This window comes from Nicotiana tabacum, chromosome 2 (genome assembly GCF_000715075.1).
Source record: "Nicotiana tabacum cultivar K326 chromosome 2, ASM71507v2, whole genome shotgun sequence".
NCBI classification, from domain to species: domain Eukaryota; kingdom Viridiplantae; phylum Streptophyta; class Magnoliopsida; order Solanales; family Solanaceae; genus Nicotiana; species Nicotiana tabacum.
The window spans coordinates 90,130,324-90,136,586 of NC_134081.1; positions in this window are offsets into that span (position 1 = coordinate 90,130,324).

Sequence of the window (6,263 nt, forward strand, 5' to 3'; positions counted from 1 at the left end):
CCCAGTTCTTCCGCATTTGCGGACCTACTATCGCACCTGCGATGCCGCACCTGCGGAATTTACCTCGCAGGTGAGGAAATGACTTAAGGGACTGGGTCCGCATCTATGAGCAAGTGGTCGCACCTGCGTATGCGCACCTGCAGACAAAGGTTCGCTCTTGCGATCTTCCCCTCCATCTCACTCTCCGCATCTACGGAGCTTCGAGCACATATGCGGGCCCGCAGATGCGGAACTATCCTCGTACTTGCGACCCCTGGGTATCTCCTCAATTCCCGCTTTTGCACTCCTTCACCCGCACGTGCGAGTACGCACCTGCGGTCTCCCCACCGCAGGTGCGAAACCACCATGTATCATAAAACTTCAGCCATTTACCTAAGTCCAAATTCAAACCGTTAAGCATCTGAAACACCCCCGAGGCCCTCGGGACCTCAACCAAATATACCAACAAGTCCTAAAACACCAAACGAACATAGTCGAGCCCTCAAAATACGTCAAACAATAACTAAAATACGAATCACCCTCCAATCCAAACTTATTGAACTTCGAAATTTCAAATTCTTCAAACGATGTCGAAATATACCAAACCACGTCCGATTGACCTCAAATTTTGCACACAATTCATATAAAACATTACGGACCTACTCCAACTTCCGGAATTGGAATCTGACCCCCATATCAAAAAGTCAACACCTCGGTCAAACTTCCCAAAAATTCGACTTTCACCATTTCAAGTCTAAATTAGCTACATACCTCAAATTCATAGTCCGGACATGCTACTGGAACCGACAGAACTCCATTCCGGAGTCGTCTTCATACAATTCCTACTACGGTTAAAATCCTAAGACTTAAGCTTCCGCTTTAGGGACCAAGTGTCCCAAAAAACTCCGAACCAAAAACAAGACCTCCCGGCAAGTCACATAAGCAGAAACAGATACGGGGAATGCATTAAATAGGGGATCGGGGCTAATACACTCAAAACGACCGGTCGGGTTGTTACATCCTCCCCCTCTTAAAACAATCGTTCCCCCTCCTAAAACAATCGTTCGTCCTCGAACGAGCATAGAGACATACCTGAAGTGGTGAAAAGATGAGGATAACAGTTGCACATATCATGCTCGGTCTCCCAAGTCGCCTCCTCGACTGGCTGACCTCTCTACTGAACCATCACAGAAGCAATATTCTTCGACCTCAGCTTTCGAACCTACCTATCTAAGATCACCACCGGCTCCTCATAGAAACATGGAATACTGGATGAACTCTTGCTAGATTGGGAGTCAAGGCAAGCTCATAAGCAACCTCCCCAACACATCGCAATACCTCAAATGGACTGATAAACCTCGGGCTCAGCTTTCCCTTCCTTCTGAACCTCATAACACCCTTCTTGGGTGACACTCGGAGCAAGACCCGCTCTTCAACCATAAATGCAACATCACGAACCTTCCGATCCGCATAACTCTTCTGTCTGGACTGGGCTGTGCTTAGTCTATCCTGAATCACCTTAACCTTCTCTAGAGCATCCTGAACTAAGTCTGTACCCAATAATCTTGCCTCGCCCGGCTCGAACCAGCCCACTGGAGACCTATATCACCTACCATACAGAGCCTTATACGGTGCCATCTGTATGCTCGACTGATAACAGTTGTTGTAGGCAAACTCCGCTAGTGGCAAGAATTGATCCCACGAACCTATAAACTCCATCACACACACATTGAGCATATCCTCTAATATCTGAATAGTGTGCTCGGACTGTCCGTCCGTCTGAGGGAGAAATTCTATGCTCAACTCCACTCGAGTACCCAACGCATGTTGTATGGCCCTCCAGAACCGTCATGTAAACTGCATACCCCGGTCAAAGATGATAGATACCGGTACGCCATGAAGCATGACGATCTCGCTGATATACACTCGAGCCAGCTGCTCAGAAGAATAGGTAGTCATCACAGGAATGAAATGTGTTGACTTGGTCAGCCTATCCATAATCACCCAAACTGCATCAAACTTCTGTTGAGTCCGTGGAAGCCCAAGAACGAAATCCATAGTGATCCGCTCCTATTTCCACTTCGGAATCTCTAACTTCTGAAGTAACCCACCTGGTCCCTGATGCTCATACTTCACCTGCTAGCAATTTAGGCACTAAGCTACATACTCCACTATGTCCTTCTTCATTCTCCTCCACCAGTAATGTTGTCTCAAGTCCTGATACATTTTCGCGGCACCCGAATGAATAGAATACCGTAAACTGTGAGCCTCCTAGAGAATCAGCTCATGCAACCCATCTACATTGGGAACACATAGCCTGCCTTGCATCCTCAATGCACCATCACCCCCAATAGTGAAATTCTTATCATCACCGTGCTGGACCGTGTCCATAAGGACAAGCAGATGGGGGTCATCATACTGACGCTCCCTAATACGATCATAAAGAGAAGACCGAGAAACCATACAAGCCAATACTCGACTCGGTCAGAAAAATCCAATCTAACAACTACCTAGCTAAGTCCCGAACATCTAATGCCAACGTCCTCTCTGCTGCTAGAAGATATGTTAAGCTCCCCAAACTCTCTGCCCAGCGACTAAAGGCATCGGCCACCATATTGGCCTTCCCGGGATGGTACAAAATAGTGATATCATAGTCCTTAAGAAGTTCCAACCACCTCCGCTGACGCAAGTTAAGATCCTCTGTTTGAATAGATGCTGCAAACTATGATGATCAGTGTAATCTTCAAAGCGTGAACAATAACTGCTAACCAGAAGCTGTTGGCAGAACTAGAACTGGAGCTGTGGTCAAAGCAGTCTTGAGATGAAAGCTCTCCTTGCACTCCCCCGACCACTTGAAAGGAGCACCCTTTTTGGGTCAATTTAGTCATGGGCAATGTAATATATGAGAATCCCTCCACAAAATGGCGGTAATAACCAGCCAAATCGAGAAAACTCCGAATCTCCGTGGCTGAGGACGGTCTAGGCCAATTCTGAACCGCCTCTATCTTCTTTGGGTCTACCTGAATACCCTCACTGGACACCACGTGTCCCAAGAACGCCACTAAATTGAGCCAAAACTCACACTTAGAGAACTTTGCATATAGCTTCTCCTCCCTCAACCGATGTAACACAATCCTCAGATGCTGGGCATGCTCCTCCTGGCTACGAGAGTACACCAAGATGTCATCAATTAATACAATAACGAACGAGTCAAGATAAGGCTGAAACACACTGTTCATCAAATGTATGAACATTGCTGGGGCGTTGGTCAGCCCAAAAGACATCACAAGGAACTCATAATGGCCATATCGGGTCTTGAAAGCTGTCTTAAGAATATCTGAGTCCCGAATCTTCAGCTGGTGATACCCTGACCTTAAATCAATCTTGGAGAATACCCTTTCTCCCTGAAGCTGGTCAAACAAATCATCAATATGCGACAATGGATACGTGTTCTTGATTGTGACCTTTTTCAACTGCCTGTAATCAATATACATTCTCATAGTACAATCCTTCTTCTTTACAAATAGAACTGGTGCACCCAAAGGTGATACGCTAGGCCGAATAAACCCCTTATCAAGGAGTTCCTGAAGTTGCTCCTTCAATTCCTTCATCTCCGTCGGTGCCATATGATACGGTGGAATAGAAATAGGCTGAGTGCCCGGCACCAAATCAATACCAAAGTCAATATTCCTGTCGGGCGGCATGCCCGGTAGGTCTGCAAGAAACACATCCGGAAAACACATCCGGAAAATCGACCATACTAAGCAACAAGAGATCCACTCTAGTCTCCAGACTCCCAATAGTCACCACACATGATCGATATATACGGTCCACAATGACAGTATCGCCCACCAGTGTAGACATATGAACAGGTGAAACTAGAGACTCACGGGGCATATCCAGAAAATGAGTGACATATGAAGACACATATGAATAAGTGCAACTAGGGTCAAATAATACTGAGGCATCTCTCTGGCAAACTGAGACAATACCTGTAATCACAACATCCGAAGTAATGGCATCTGGTCTGAGAAGAATAGCATAGAAACGGGCCTAGCCGCCCCCTGATCGGCCTCCCTCTCTTGGGCGGCCCCTAGCTGACTGGGCTCCACCCCGAGCTGGCTCAGTGGGTGGTGAAGAAATTGGTACTGATGTCATAGACTGGCTCCTCTGCTAGGCTGGACCTCCCCCTAGGCGGGGACACTGCCTCCTCATGTAACCAAATCTCCACACTCACAGCAACTCCCCGGTGCTGGTGCTAGGGACTGAAGGGAGCCCCGAGCACCAGGTTAACTGGTAGAAGGACCTGGCATAGATGAGCCCTGACCTGATGGAGCACGGGACGAACTCTGATCTGGGAGAGCACTGAGAGATGAATGGCCCTACTGATATCTATGTGAACCATGGCCAGATAGTGCACCACGGTGAACTGGGCGAGCCATCTGAGCATATCTGAAAGGACGATCTCTACCGTGGTGGAACTGACCCCAGAAGGAACACCGTTAAATCCACCCTGACCACGAAGACGCTTGGCCTCCCTCTCGACCCACTCCTTGTTGCAAACTATTTCAATCTGATGAGCAATGTCGACAACCTCATCAAAAGTAGCATCAGACACACTCTCTCTCTAGTCAAAATCAACAGCAGCTGAAAAGTGAGGCCATCTATGAACCTCCTAATCCTCTCCCTGTCTGTGGGAACCAACCAGACAGAATGACGGGCCAACTCTGAAAATCTCATCTCATACTGCGTCATGGACATATCATCCTGACGAAGCTGCTCGAAGTGCCTGCGCAACTCCTCTCTGCAGGGCTATGGCATGAACTTCTCCAGGAATAGACCAGAGAACTGCTGCCATGTAAGGGGTGTTGTGCCGACCGGCCTACGCCTCTCGTAAGCCTCCCACCAACTGAAGGCAGCCCCAGAGAACTGAAAAGTAGTGAACAATACCCCACTGGCCTCTAGAATACCTGTGGAATGGAGTATCCTCTGGAACCTATCCAAGAAGCCTTGTGCATCTTCTCCCTAGGCACCGTTGAAAGATAGAGGTTGGAGTCTCCCAAACCTCTCCAATCGATGCTGCTCATCATCAGGCATGACAAGAACCACATAGTCCTGAGCAGTTGCAACCGGCTGGGCTGGTGGTGCCCCCGGTTTCTAGAATCCCTATACCACCTGCTCTGGTATGCGTGCGGGGGGAGTCTGAGCACCTCCCTGGCCTGAGAAGTGGTTGTTGTGGCCGGAGTAGAGACCGCCTGAGCAAGACTAGTACATGCGGTCAGGATCTGAGCTAAGGCTTCCTGAAGGCCTGGAATCACAATAGGCACAGGTGGTTCCTGAGTTGGTCCCACAGGCTCGTCCACAACTGGAGCTTGCTCCTGAACTGGGGCAACTGGTGGATTTGCAGGTGCTGCCCTAGCTGTGGTGCGAGCTACACCTCTGCCCCTATCGCGACCTTTACCGTGACCTCGACCTCTCGTGGTCCTAACTGGCGGTTGTCCATCCTGCCCCGTAGTACACGTCCTCACCATCTGTGAGAGAATTAGAACAACAAAAATTTAGTTACCAGAGTCAAAATAATCGCACGACAAGAATTCAAGAATGTGAAATTTCCTAAGGGTTCGGCAGCCTCTCGAAGATAAGTACAGACATCTATATACCGATCCGCAAGACTCTACTAAACCTGCTCATGAGACCTATGTAGCCTAGGCTCTGATACCAACTTGTCACGACCCAAAAACCAAACCCGCCGTGATGGCGCCTATTGTGATACTAGGCAAGCCAACATTTCCAAAACACTTTCAACATTTAACAGAAATGAATTAAGATATTTAAAATGATCAGCGTTTTTCATAAAAATGGGGTAAAACCCAATAGCATAAGTGTGAAAAAATAGCCCGACATAGGGTGTCACTGAGTACATGAGCATCTATACCAGAAGAAGTATAATACAATATCTAAGGAGTAAGAACTGAAATGCGAACAAGATAATGAAGAAGAGCCAAGGTCTGCGAACGCCATGCAGCTACCTTTATAGTCTTCGGAATCAGCTGCTCAAATATCAACACCCGCTACGATCGGGAACACCTGGATCTGCACACGAAGTGCAGGGTGTAGCGTGAATACAACCAACTCAGTAAATAACAAAAATAAATAAGGAACTGAGAAGGTAGTGACGAGCTATACAAATACAGCTCATTTTCAATAATTCCAGCAAAGAATAGACATGCTTTCAAATCCAGCAGTTTAAGTCAAATCAGATTTATACAGTTAAAGTGGAGGTA